This window comes from Paroedura picta, chromosome 7 (genome assembly GCF_049243985.1).
Source record: "Paroedura picta isolate Pp20150507F chromosome 7, Ppicta_v3.0, whole genome shotgun sequence".
Taxonomy (NCBI): Eukaryota; Metazoa; Chordata; class Lepidosauria; order Squamata; family Gekkonidae; genus Paroedura; species Paroedura picta.
The window spans coordinates 90,189,910-90,204,450 of NC_135375.1; the positions used below are offsets into that span (position 1 = coordinate 90,189,910).

General features: G+C 43.1%; 1 long non-coding RNA gene and 1 other non-coding gene across 2 annotated transcripts in view; both read right to left on the reverse strand.

Annotated features, from left to right (window-relative positions):
- Positions 1 to 14,541, reverse strand: part of LOC143841853 (uncharacterized) — a 70,947-nt gene that overhangs the window by 3,213 nt on the left and 53,193 nt on the right. The gene's annotated exons all lie outside the window — the stretch shown is intronic.
- On the reverse strand, positions 6,595 to 6,731 carry LOC143842509 (U4 spliceosomal RNA). The gene has a single exon (XR_013233151.1). It is a non-coding gene; the product is annotated as a U4 spliceosomal RNA (small nuclear RNA).

The window sequence follows — 14,541 nt, forward strand, 5'->3', positions numbered from 1 at the left end:
CCTGGGATCAAAGGCTTTGATTCAAACTTAGGACAAGCTGAGGTTTAAAATACCTGTGGAAATGGGTGGGGCAAAGAAATTCATAGCTTGTGCAGCTCTGGGAGTAGCAGTCAAACATACAGGCCAGTGTTTCAGTCCTCCCATCTCCACCAATTCAATCAGTCCCCCTCAGAAGCACATACAACTTTGGGGGACACTGGATGAAGGCAGTGTTCCTTTAACCAAATGGTTATGAAATGCATTAAACACCAAAGCAAAGCCATGCAATTCAAATACAGAGATTGAGGCCAAACCCCAAACCTACTCTAACAAGAAGAGTAAAAGACGAGAAGAATGGAATGCCTAATTACCGATAATCAATGTTGAAAAAGAAGCCGATCCTCTGTAAATTGAGTGCCAAACTAGAGTCGCTGTAGGAAACACAGGATCCATTCCCTAATGTCATAAAACCACTAACCCCTTCAGAAATCAATTTCAATGATCATTTGAAATACCAGCCAGGCTGCACTAATACATATATTTGGCTGAAGAACTAACATATTTGAGTTACATAAATTAACTTCTTAAGTGGTTTTCTTTTTAAAATCTAAAATAAATATAGAAAAGAGAAATTAAGCATGTCAAACCCATCCCATTCTGAGGTCAAATGGGGGCTATAATTCAAACATGGTGTCTCTCTCTAGAGAGAAAGAGATGCTTTGGTCTCACTGCTTCACTTGCAGAGATCAAAATTGTTATGGTACTTCCACTGTAGGTCAGAACTTGAGCTTTGATAGTATAGTACAGTACAACTTGATTGCCTAACCTGGACCATTTTCCCTCTCTCTGACTTGAATCTGAGTATATAAATTAACATTATACCAATGTATGGCTGCGAAAGTTGGACCATAAGGAAGGCCGAGCGTCAAAGAATTGAGGCTTTTGAACTCTGGTGCTGGAGAAGACTCTTGCGAGTCCCTTGGACTGCAAGGCGAACAAACCGGTCAGTCCTAGAGGAGATCAACCCCGACTGCTCTTTAGAAGGCCAGATCCTGAAGATGAAACTCAAATACTTTGGCCACCTCATGAGAAGGAAGGACTCCCTGGAGAAGAGCCTAATGCTGGGAGTGATTGAGGGCAAAAGAAGAAGGGGGCGACAGAGAACGAGGTGGATGGATGGAGTCACTGAAGCAGTAGGTGCAAACTTAAATGGACTCCGGGGAATGGTAGAGGACAGGAAGGCCTGGAGGATCATTGTTCATGGGGTCGCGATGGGTCGGACACGACTTCGCACATAACAACAACCAAATGTCAACTCTCCAGCACAGAACAAGCCAAGACACAGATCAAATAGGTGCAGCGAATATCCTGTTGAAGAGATCAGTAGAACTATCCATGCACTCCATCAAGTTTTGGCAGAGATTGGAATGAAATTATTCTGCACTGCTAAAATTCTGCAATGGTTTATGTAAAGCAGGAAAAGTTTCCTCAACTGTCTCCACAGCAATGGGTTTAAAAGCTCATCACAACAAAATACTACATACCTTCACTTCTGAAGACGGAATATCTTTGATCCTGGAAGTAATAGATTTTTTTTTAAAGCTGGAACTCACTGGCTCTAAGAACATGGGGACCAGATCTTTCATCAGGTGCAATACTTCAATGTCCCTTCATTGTCAGAACAAGAGTTGGTGAAGAAGAGCTGTTATTTTATACCCTACTTTTTACAACCCAAAGTGGCTTACAAAACCCTTTTTCTTCCTCTCCCCACAACATGCACCCTGTGAGGTAAGTGAGGTTGAGAGCACTGTAGGAGAACTGTGACTAGCCCAAGGTCACCCAGCTGGCCACATGTGAAGAGTGAGGAATCAAACCTGGTTCTCCAGATTAGAGTCCACCACTCTTAACCACTACACCACAAGATAAGTTTTTGTGTATGTTTTACATTCTCTGGATCAGAGTCCTCTGGGATGTGACCCCTATACACATCAGAAGACCTCTCTGAGATGCCAAGACAGCATCCTCAGTTCACACAAGCCTCCTACTACATGTTCAAAAAGGGATCTGAGGGCAGCAAGGATGAAACAAAAGCCAAAAGCAAAACACTTCTTTGTACTAGAGGTTTCCATGTGTTTCCAGAGTATGCCCAGTACCCAGTAGAAAGCAGTGGGGCCTTAGTCTGCATTGGAAATGTTTCTTCTCTACAAGAAACCATAATTCTGATCTTGATTCCAATGGATAGCAAATTCTTATCCTATACACAAATTTGAACAAATGTGGGAGGGGGAGTTATAACAAAATGCAGTATAAGCCTTAAAATGGCTATGGATAGATAGAACACCATCCCAAATCACCCTCTTTAACCATTATTATTTATATATTTGTGTATTCATATGCCACCTTTCCCTAGAAGCTCAGAGTGGTTCATTATAGTTAAAGTCCGACATGACATGACATGACATGACATGACATGACATGACATGAAACTTAAAATCCAGTCATTGCTATTTAATAATAAATATTGCCATTCTGCACAGTTCATCTCCTATTTCCAAGACATGGGAAGAGCTGAGTTATAAAATACAATCTTCAGCCATTGTAATAATGGGAAGGCATCTAGGAACACCTTTAGCTTTGCAAGTTAGAAGCAGCATTTTCTGCTCTATTAAAAAAAAAACCCATATCCAGGAGATAATTATTCTAGCCACTAAACCAGTTTAATGAAAACCAAAAGGTAACGAAGAATGAATGCGCACTTCCTGAGGCAGGTTTCAATTAGTGCCAAGACCATTGTGACATGATATAATAAGGAATGTGTCGTGAGAAATTAATTCTGGTTCAATCCAATTCACTTCAGCAATTTGCTCTCAAACTGAGAAGGATAAGGGCTCTAAGTATGACCAGTGTTAACATATACTGGAGTTCATTCAGATGAAAGCATTTCTTGTATAAACATGCTTCCTGAGCTTTGAGTTGCCAGCATTCTTACGTCTCTTCTCCTGGATGGTATAATTCTAAAAAATGCCATTGAGGTATCAGAGTACCATTTAATTTATTTCAAAAATCTTCATAGCCCAAACTGGCAACAAATCCTGAAAGTCCAGATTGACAGTTTATTGTGACATTGGGGTAGGTGGGAGAACATGATATAATTTTGTTGCAGTGACAAGTATTACTGGGGCGAGATGATTTTTGCCAAACCTGCTATGGAAGTATGAAGATGCTCATAGCCATAAGCCACAACTTGAAGCAGTGAAAGGGCTCAAGGCCTAAATTTGTAATATGGGGTTTCCCCCAGTATGAATGAACTGTGCTTGCTAAAGAAGAGTCCTTGGCAGCGCAATTTACTCTGTGTAAAGCTGGAAAGTTCATCGGAAGAGATGGATGCATTTAGCTTCTTTAATTAATTTATTTATTTTATTTATTCATATTTATATATTGCCCTCCCCGAAGGCTCAGAGCAGTTTACATATAACTGAAACTATACATGGAAACATACATATAAGAACATTCATATTATTGATAAACCAGGTGTCAGCATAACGTAACAGTGTAACATTATAACATAAACAGTGGTAACTTGAACAGGTCCAGGAGTCTTAGTGGGTTTCTGGGGGGAGGGGGGGCAGGGCCTTGCAGATATTGGTTGGTTGGCCTGGCCTCAGTCAAATGCCTGTACTCTAATGTATTCCACATGTGCTGAAAAGTGATACGATGCATAGTGCGCATTTATAAACAACAAAGAGATAATTTTTCTAAAAGCCAGTTCTTGGTCATACAAGAGTTTTAGCTTGATGAGTCCTCTATGGGGAAGAGAGACCACCAATAGTGTCTTTCACTAATGAAACAAACGATTCCTGTTGAACACAAGGAACTATGGACCATATCCATCCCTGTGACAGGCCGGTTCTATCCACTGAGGGGACCCATACAGCCTTCTATGATTTTGAGGAACCAGGTTTATTTTAAACTATAAACCTTCCCCTCAGATACTGGGTGAATTTATAGGCTTTGGGTTAACTGCTGTGAGGTAAGCTTTGTGGGGCACAAGCAGAATATGGAGGTCACTGAGGCAGGAATTATATATTAACAATAACAACAAGAATATTTATTTACAAGCGTTTTTCAAGGAACAGAGCAGAAGCACAAGTCTCCAGCCAGAAAAAAAGAAACCTGGCTGAGGCACATTAATTTAGAGAGTAATTTCTTTATTGTTAAAACTAGGGGCATAGCGTGTTGTATCCAGGAATACAATGAGCGCTAGAGCGTGGGAGTGGAAAAGTGGAATGATGTCCAGTCTGGAAGGGCATGTGCCTGCAAATGAGGACGTGTGAGTGGAGAGATTTGCGGCAGTCAGGAGTGCTTAGCGGCTGTTAAATGATGAGGCCCAACTCCTCCTCGGACCCCTTACCATGTTTATTATACTGGTTACAGATACTTCCTTAGAGTCAGACTAGATGGCACACGATGCCAGAAACACACCTAACAACTGGATGCTCTAATCCTCTGTCAGAAGCAGAGCCAAATCGTTCTGCCACATGGCCAAGCAGAGCCACCCTTCCCTCTGTCTGCTCTTCCTGAGCCAGACCTGAACTCTCTCTGTTCTCTCTCTCGAAGGCAAAACTGAACTCCTGCTGTGTTTCCCTTCAAATATCTGTCCCCCTTCTCAAAGGTGATTGGGTGCCAGAGTAGAACTCCCGTGACTGTTTTCCCCTTCAAAGGCAGGACAGCCTTCTGTCCATGACAGTCCCAAGTTCAGCTTCTGGCATATTCAGTTTAAAAGAATCAGGTAGCAGGTGTTGGGAAAAGACTGCAATTTACTGTAACATATTTTGTACACTGGAAACAAAATTCCTGTGCAACTGGGTACATGAGGATTAACCAGGAGCAAGGTTGTTTCATACAAGTACCATCAAGATAAAGTTATTTTGTAGATTATAAATCTTGTTTTAGTTTTATCTGTGCTTTTATCGATAAATGCAATAATCTAAAGCAGCGGTCTGCAACCTTTTTCAGGTTGCAGACCGCTGCCTAGGGGTGCGGGGAGAGGGTGATCCGGGGCCCCACGCATGTGCGGCAGCCCCATGCAAACGCGCATGTGTGAATCTGCCATGCATGTGTGTTTGTGCCCCGGTGGGGCCGCAAACATGCACACATGTCTGTTGTGTGCATGCAAACGCACATGTGCGGCAGGTCCACACATGCGTGTTTGTGCCACCGGTGTGCCGCTGGCCGTGCTTCCCTCCCCCACCCCCGCAGCAAGAAGCTTGCTAAGCTTCAAGCTAATCAGCCACTTTGGCGGCCAATTTGCTGATGGCCTGGTGAGCTTCTCACTGCGGGGGGGGGGGGGGAGAGGGAGCTCTGGCGGCCTGGCAACAGGCTGTGGACCGGGGGTTGGGGACCACTGATCTAAAGTATTACTTTAATTTTTACAGTGCATTTAGTCCTTTTAACCTCCTAATAGTTTGGGTGATATTTGTCTAAAAAAAACATTGTGTGTAACAGGCAATGCTAAACAGTGCATTGGTGATCTATATCAATTTGTTTTATGTGGAGTTGCCTTTGAAGACCATCCAGTACAGAACACAGCTCTCTGGAACATGGATGTGCGATTAAGGTCCTCAAATGTTACACCTCTTCATTGATGGCCTATATGTTTCTAGATCTAATTTAAGATGATGGTCATTGCCTTCACAGTTTTACATGGCCTGAGGCCCAGATCATTTTATTTATATCCCGCCTCCCCCCGGAGGCTCGAGGTGGGTTACATAAAACAAAGGATGGGCTTGAACGACAAAAGTTCAGTTTCGTTAAGTCCGTCGCCAAACCACAAGCAGAACCCGTTCACTCCCTGATGAACCACCATCCCTTTAAATGGGGTCTTCAGAAAGCAGCATAAACAGCTGAGTGGTGAGAGCACTCCTAGCTGCTCTGCTGTTTTTGTGGTTTTCTACTCTGGCCAGGAACTGGCATGAACCCCATGAACTGCCTTCAAAGTTTGTGGAAGACTGTGGCCAAGGATACATTGTGGATTGTGGCCAAGGACACATTGTGAACCACTTATAGGGAAAATTTCATCATGAATTTTGTCTTTTGGTTCAGTTTGCACCTATCTTTCCATACATCTGAAAGACCATCTCTCCCAGTTCAGATCTTTGCTGATTTTGTTTTCTCCATGATGTTAATCAGATCCACCACTGTGCAATCTCAGTCATTTTTTACTGTAGTTTCAGCCCTCAAGAATGACTTTCCCAAGGTGGTCACGTTAACCTGTTTCCAGAGCTTTTGCAAGGCTGCAGTGCTTAAAAGAGCTTGGAAAAATTGAGAATCTTTGTCATGAGCAGTTTAATTGGATGCTGTAATTGTTGAAGTGGCAGCACACTGGAGCAGAAAGTGCCATCGAGTCATGGGAGACTTACAGAGACACAGTTGAGTTTATATAGCAAGATACATTCAGACGTGGTTTGCCATTGCCTTCCTCCATCTTTGCTGTTCTCTCATCCAAATATCAACCAAGGCTAAACCGCGCAAGCTTTGGAGATCTGACTAAATCAGACTAACCTGGGCTATCCAGGTCTGGATTTTTCCTGTTTTTATGAAATGCTTTTAGATAGCTCAAACTAATGCAAAATAGATATTTTGCCCACTATATTTCATGTCGTCATGGCGGGGTATTGGGAAAAGTTTTCAATTAGTAATAATCGTGCCTCGGATTAACCTCATTGGCTACGATACTGCCACTGTGCAAAGCTAGATATTTTACATGCAGAAATAAAAGATTAGTTAAAAAAAATAGAAAATGAAAAGAATACTGATTACCTTCCTTTCTTACTTCCTTCTTTTCTTTTTAATATGCTCAGGGAAGGAGATGTACTGCCTGTTTGTACAGTGGAATAAAATCTTAGCGTAAACCCTGAGCAAGACCTTTCTTTGTCCGATATCCCATTCAATATAAAACAGCTTCATGTCACGAAGCAATTCATTTCTCTACAAGGAGACAGACACACATCTTTTGCAAGGCTTCAGGCTGTCATCATTGCATAACCTTGTGAAGAGTTCTCACATGATCAAGACCACCCAGAAAGAAAGCAACAACAACCAAAAAAAATATAGTAACCAAGCTACACCCAAATCAAAACGCTATTTATTTCCTAAATATTCCCAAGTCAGCACTGTGACATTTCCAGAGAGTTCTGACAATGATAAGGTGGCCAAATGTCTAATTGTCCCAGCTGGCTGCATGTGGAGTGGGGAATCAAAGCTGGTTCTCCAGATTAGAGACCGCCACTCATCCACTGCACTAAGCTGGCTCTAATATCATCTATACTTTCTCAGAGGAATAAGTTTGGTGCAGGGATTCCTCAAAATCCTTATCCTTTTAGGGGGATTAAAAACCCCACTCTTTTTAAGAATTAGGTTTAGAAAGATTTAAAGCCTACAATACAAATACAAATACAGGGGACATTGTTTTAGACATAATGGAAATTGTTTTAGAAACCCCACAAACCACCTAACATTCTTAAATTTTGGAACATTCAGACCCCCCATTTTTGAGTCATAGTCTCTTAAATTTGCCCTTCCATTTGAATTTTTCTGCAAAATCAAAACTTCTAAGGGGAGCACAGACTTCTGAATATTTGGGCACTATTGTTTAGACTACCTACAGTTGAGCCAATATAGCTCTTCTGAATCCTATTGAAAATTGAGCTCATACCCTAACGTTAAATAATTACAGAAGGCTGTATTCTTAATGTCTTTACTTTCTAAAGCTGGGAAGGCAACAAGAAAAAGGCCTTCTTAGTGGTGGCACCCTCATCATGGAATTTGCTTGATTAAAGGCAACAAGAAAAAGGTCTTCTTAGTGGTGGCACCCTCATCATGGAATTTGCTTGATTTGGACATTTTTAAACAGGCTGGATAGCCATCTGATGGAGTGGCTGATTCTGTGAAGGCAAAGGGGTGGTAGGTTACAGTAGATGAGCGATTGGGATGTGAGTGTCCTGCATAGTGCATGGGGTTAGAGTAGATGACCCATGAGGTCCCTTCCAACTCTATGATTCTATGATTCTAAAGGAGGTCTACCAAATTTCTAGTTTTGTAGTATGTGAATGGCTGGTGACAGAAGAAGAACACACTGTTGAGTTGCAACAAGGCTGATTCCGCATGGGAACCAGAGTAAATCCTTGCTTTCATATGATGTTGCCACCATGCCTCCACCCTCCCAGGCCTGGTGCGGATCAGACCCCAGAAGCCCCAGGCTAAGGGATCGTGAAATTTTCTGAGTTCATCCCACAGCAGTAGTCCAGAGGGGGTAAAAAATTCTCCATCAGCGTTGTGGCACTTTGCCACGTTGCAGGGTGGACTAATCTGTTGCTGCTTTGTTTCCTGTGGGGACTGATTTCAGTGGGATGCTAGGTGCAGTTCCGCAGCAACACAAAAGTGGTGGCACAGTTCAGCTTCTGCCATGCGGAATTGGCCCAACTTAGGGTAACTCTATCCACACAGCATTCCAGGCAAGAGATGAGCAGAGGCAATTTGCCATTGCCTTACATCATAACAACTCTCATCTTCCTCGAGGTCTCCCATCCAAGCACTAACCATGGCAATCTTGCTTAGCTTTTGCTCTCTGATGGGCTCAGGCTAAGCTGTGCTATTCGGTTTCATGACAAATGTATTATTTATTCTTTCTTCTGGCTGATTTCAGCAACATTTTTGTCACAGTTATATTCTAATTGGCTGTTTTAGGTGCTGTGGGATTTTTTTTTACAAACCTGCTTTTATACCATTAGCTTTTTCTGTAAGCAGCTTTAGGGCCTGTTACAAGACTATAAGGTAAGAACATAACTTCTTTGCATGAAATAAAAAGCCTTTTATACACACAGTTCACACATGATGAATGAGAAATAGTTGAAGTGAATGAGCAAAACCCACTACAGAGAAGACGGATCTATGAGCAGCTTGGGAAGAAGCTTGACTGCTTGCCCAATATTTTTTTATTGCAGGCATTTGGACTTTGCTGCCCTCCTTACTTTCACAAAGGATGTAGATCTTTTTCAGAGCTTTCTCTTCTTCTCCACTGGTTTGATGAGAGGCAGGCAGCCAGGCAGAGCCAGCAAAATATCCCAGTGAAGCTGAAAGTCTAATTGCATTGCGTTTTCACAAAGTTACAGACTCGGAGGTAATGGTCGTTAAGATCATTGCTTAAATTCAACAATCCTTCTAGGTCAGCCACCTAGAACCAACAAGGTGATGCACCAGCAATGTTTAAAGGGGGCATTGTTTCATCTTTGGAGAAGGAACCCATCTTTCCTTTGCTCTGATCCAAGTGAAGAGACAAATATAGTAATGCTATTCTACACTTGTATCTGTGTGGCTGATTCCGCATGGGCAGAAAAGGCCGAGAGGGCAGTCATATGGAAGCAGGGCAAATTCCTGCTTCTACATGATGCCACCAGACCACCACCCTCCCAGGCCTAGTGTAGATCAAGCCCCAGAATCCCCGAGCTAGCGGAACATGGAACTTTCTCAGTTCTCTTAGTCTATTGCGGATGCCAACAGGGTCTGTCCTGTGGCAGACCCATATGGCCAGGGACGAGCTCTGTCCTATGGTGGCCTAGAGGGGGCAAAAATTGCTCTTTTGGGCTTTGTGGCACTTTGCCATGCTGTGGGGCAGACCAGGACATTTAGTTTTATTTTGCAAAATACCCCTCCCCCCGCATACAACAAACGAATCCATTGCTGCTTTGTTTCCCGGGGGGACACGTTTCATTGGGCCACCAGGCATTTATTTATTTGATTTATTTATAATTATATTTATATATTGCCACTTGTGGTGGTTTACAAGGATGATTAAAATACAATAAAATCCCCAACAATACCCTTAAAACAATATAAAGTCACACTAACAAGATGGCGGAGCATAAAATGTTAACTTACCCTCTCCCTCCATTCAGCATGTAGTTCTGGAAACTGGATCTTTAGCTGATCTATATTGGTCTTAGATGGAGATATCAGATGGTACCAACAGGGATGCTCCCCTGGCCTCAATGATATGCCTGGTTTGCACGCCCTGTGGAAAGCTGACAACTCCAACAGGGCCCTTAGCTCTTCCGGGAGCTCATTCCAGCAGGCTCGAGCCAGGGCTGAAAGAACCCTGGCCCAGGTTGAGGCCAGGCGAACATCCTGGGGGCCCAAGACAACCAGCAGATTCATACCTGCAGAGCACAATGCTCTGCAGGTGGCATAAGAAGATAAGTGGTCCCACAGATAGATAGGACCCAGGACCCATATAGTATCCTGCTGAAATGTGTGGCCATAAATTGCTGCAGAGCATGCTGCTCTGCAGTAATACACCAGCAGTGGCCCGGCGTGACTGCTGCTGTACAGAATGGGCAATTGAGTATTATTTGTCAAAGAAAAAGAAAGATGGTAAAATTATGGGTTAAATGTAGGACAGGGTCCCATTTCCTGGACTAGGTATAAGTATCTCCATATGGCTGAAACCCAAAAGGCAGGCACTATAATTAAATTTTAATTTACTTTCCATGTTCCTCACCTGCTGTACTTCATTGTTGCATCTACAGCTTCTACTTCCTGATCCGGCATGCTAGCTTGGTCACAATACATAGAGAATGTATCCCTGAGGTAGTTGTTTGAAATCCACACCATTTATCCCAGCAGAGTTTTGCTGTTGGCAAAGCAGGTTGTTGCGGTGGCCAATAGTGGCTTTGATCAGCTGCATTCGGTTCACCAACTCTCTCCCACAATGAACCATGCTTTTTTTTAACTTTGCAGTGGAGGTCTATGTTAAGCTGTCCTTGGCAGCAGTTCAGAAGCTGCGGGTAGTTCAGAATATGCAACCAGATTATGTTAGGGGCCAACAGCCAGGCATATATGAAAAAGAAGAGTTGGCTTTTATATCCCTTTTCACTACCTAAAGGAGTCTTAAAGTGGCTTACTATTACTTTCCCTTTTTCTTCCCACAGCAGATATCCTGTGACGTAGGTGGAGCAGAGAGAACTCTGGAAGAACTGTGACTAGCCTAAAGATCGCCCTACTGGCTGCATGACTGCAAATGAAACACAGTTTTCCACATTAGTGGCCACCACTCTTAACCACTATATCCAGATGGCTCTCTATCACCAGTATAACTTCCAGTTGACCTCAGAGTTCAGTTTACTGTGTTGGTTATGACATTTAAAGCTCTTCTCAACCCTGAGCCCACATATATAAAGGACCGTCTCTTCCCATAGATCCCCATGCTCCAATTAAGATTCTCCAGTAACATGCTACTAGCTCTTCTGCCAGTGAAGGTAGCCTGTCTGACGCTACTAAAGCCCATGCAATTTCTATCACAGCTCCCACCTTATGGAACATGGTCTCATAGAGAGCAGGGGCCTCATATCTAGGGTCTTATTTGCACTGGTCATTTTATCTCCTATCAGCACAGATTATAAAAAGCAAACTGTACCTTTTCTGATTTCTATTTTGATTACTTTAAATATCCCATCTGCAATGTCCATGATTGACTCTGCAGTGACACAATCTTTTCTCCGGGCTATCTGGGAGCTGATATTATTTGCTAAATCTGAGAAATGTACTCTGAAAGCCCAGTATTGCGAGTGCAGATGTCCGCTTTTTTCAGTTTATCTTCCATCCTCTTTTCTGCGCTTCCACTACTGACATAGCATGGTAGTTTGTTGATGATTGGTTGGGGCATCAATTAAAATACTGTAGGAGATTTCCCCCCTCCCCCTTCATTCAGGTTTCTCTGGCTTTAGAGTCAGGGGACAAAAGGCTGGAAATAAAGCCCTCTCCAGCCTAGTGCTCCTTCAATGCTGTCTGGACCTCCCCCGCCCCCCGCCCCACACACACACACACTCTAGCTCCAGAGATGGCTGGGAAAAGAGATGAAAGTGAAAGTGGCCACCCACACCCCCCTGAGCAAGCATGAAGGAGACTAGAGACTGATAAATGGAATGATTCAAGTGCAGAATGCAGTAACTTAGTAAAAGCTGTTTCCAGTCAGGAAAAAGGAACGTTGCAGATCTGTTTCAAGATCCAGGTACAGATCAATCAGAATTTGTCAGAGGATCAACAGTGGGGGAAAATGTTGAGTGCAGACAGTACTTAGGAATATTTAGGAGGCACTGCAAGGCCATTGTATTAGCTTTCATTGAGTTTTGTATGATTTAATTGGTGAGCTACTCTGTGCCAAGCAGAAAGGCAGAGATTAAATATTTCAATGAACAAATTTATAAATTTATAACATGGAGGTTCACATACTTTGTATGCTGAACGTCTTGGTTTCAGTCTCCAGAGATGGCATGGCATAGTAGTCAGGCTTGGGGAAATCCATGGTTAAACTCCCAGTCAGGCCCACAGAGCACTGGGAGACCTTAATTCCACTCTTTTAGCCTACCGTGTTTCACAACATTGTTGTTGTGAGGCTAAAATGGAGAAGGTGAGGGGGAGGAGACACTGGATACTGTCTTGAGCTCCTCAGAAGAATGGCAGACTAAACTGTAATGAACATATAGCAAGGCTGGGAAGGATTTCTGTCAGAAACCACATTGAGCTGTTATCAATACAGAGCAAGCAGTTCTGAGTGAGACGTCCGAATACACTGGCTCAGCATCACTGAGTTTCATAGAATCACTCACAATTGTATAGTTTGATGTGAAATAAGAGACAGCAATAGCTGGAAAGATTTCTAAGCAGCAAAAGGGCTAGTTCCCAAGATATACATTCAGAGACATTAGACTTCTACTTCCAGTGACTCCAGTCAAATTGAATGGTCCCCAACCTTCTTGGGAAGCACAGTAAGATTCTCATGAATGGAAAATTTGGATGCTTCCCAACCACTATCATATGGATATCTGATGAGCGGGAGAAAACTATAAGGCATTAGGACCCAGGTGCACTCCCAAGCAGCTCTGATGATCAACTCACTATAATACTGAAGAAATACACATATATACAGAGAACTCAATGCACTTAGAGAGTGAGAACAAACATGCTGTTCCTGCCCCATGCTGACAACAGAAGACACTGTCTCCCCACCACAACCACTATGAGCATTCATCTGAATATGAGTTCAAGGCCTTGTCAAAGGAGGGAAGAGATCCTGGGACCATCACAAGACTATCATCAAAGGAACAACTGGGGGCTTTACGCACCGGGATCTTTGTTGCAAATTGGTCACTGAATGAAAAATCGCCATTTAAAATAGTGGAATTCGTCGTTATGCATACCTGCCTTTGTAGTGGAATCCAGTTGCGTTTTGTAGCGTTTCCCACAGCTTCCGGTCTCGGCAGAAAAGGAAGCGCTATTGCCAAGCTCGTCCCGCCCCTGGCCGTCAAGCAGCAAATGGGCAGCCGTTAGCATGCTCCCAAACAGCCCCTTTCCCTTTAAGAAAGTTTTTTTTTTAAAAAAACAGACCCATTGTAACGAATCTGTGTAGATTCGTTGCAACGGAGAGACCCATCCAGCTGCCTAATGTGAGCTGTCGTTTGATCGTATGATCGTTGCCACGCTGCCTCGAGTGATAAAAAAAAAATCCCCCCCCCTCTCACGGGCCCAATTTTCGGCTGAATTAATGTGTAAAAAATAAAGGGACTTTATTTCAGCAAATGGGCTTTTATGTGGTTTGTGCTTAGTGACTAAAGGTGAAGGACTGAAGCCAGGGAAGCCTCTAAACAGAAAGAGGCTCGCTGGTGCATTTATCCCCGCTCGCTCGGAGAAAAAAAAATGGTGATCGCTTCGCCGGAAGTTTGGAGGACAGGCTCAGGAGGAGGGACTTTGAAGAAACCGCAACAATGTTAACGCACAGGTCTTTTTCGCTAGTGTTGCAGATTGGTTGCAAGAGTGTAGCGCTTTCCGGAGGGTGAATCCACTTTTTGGGATTCCCCTGAAAGCGCTACAAGGAAGCGCTTTTTGCAGATTGGTTTCAGGTGTGTGGCAGATTGTCTACGACGTCGTGCGTTATGGCAAATCAATAGCGTTTCCAATTGGCAACCATTGTGCGATTTTGAAGGCGTGCAAAAAGCCCCCTAGTGAAACCATGTGACTAAAACAACACAAAACTATCTCAAACACATTAAAACACAAATTCAAATTTGTTAAACTGTACCATATATTTGCACACTCTCCTTCTGCCAGTGCATTTTGTGAATTTGCATAAGCAATTAAAAAGAAACAGTGCCTGCACTTTCCAAAACCATGCAATCTCCACCACAGTTAAAATGAAACAACAGAACCTAGGCTGTTATAAATAGACTAAGGTCAGTCCAGACGTTTCTCTATAGATAGGCAGAACTGGACGACACATCAGAAAACATATTTGAATTGCTTATTAGATGAACTGCAGGCAATGAAATTTATAGCGATAGTTACTTTTTAGCTGGACGGGTTCCATTCTTGCTTTGAGGCTCTCTAATGGAAAAGACTGAGCTGTACCAACTGGGTAACGATGCTGCAGAGCAGATTCTTGGAGCGCTTTTGCAGTTGAAATGGCTGGCTTGTATAATCCTGAAATGCACACATTACTCACAATATTCTGAA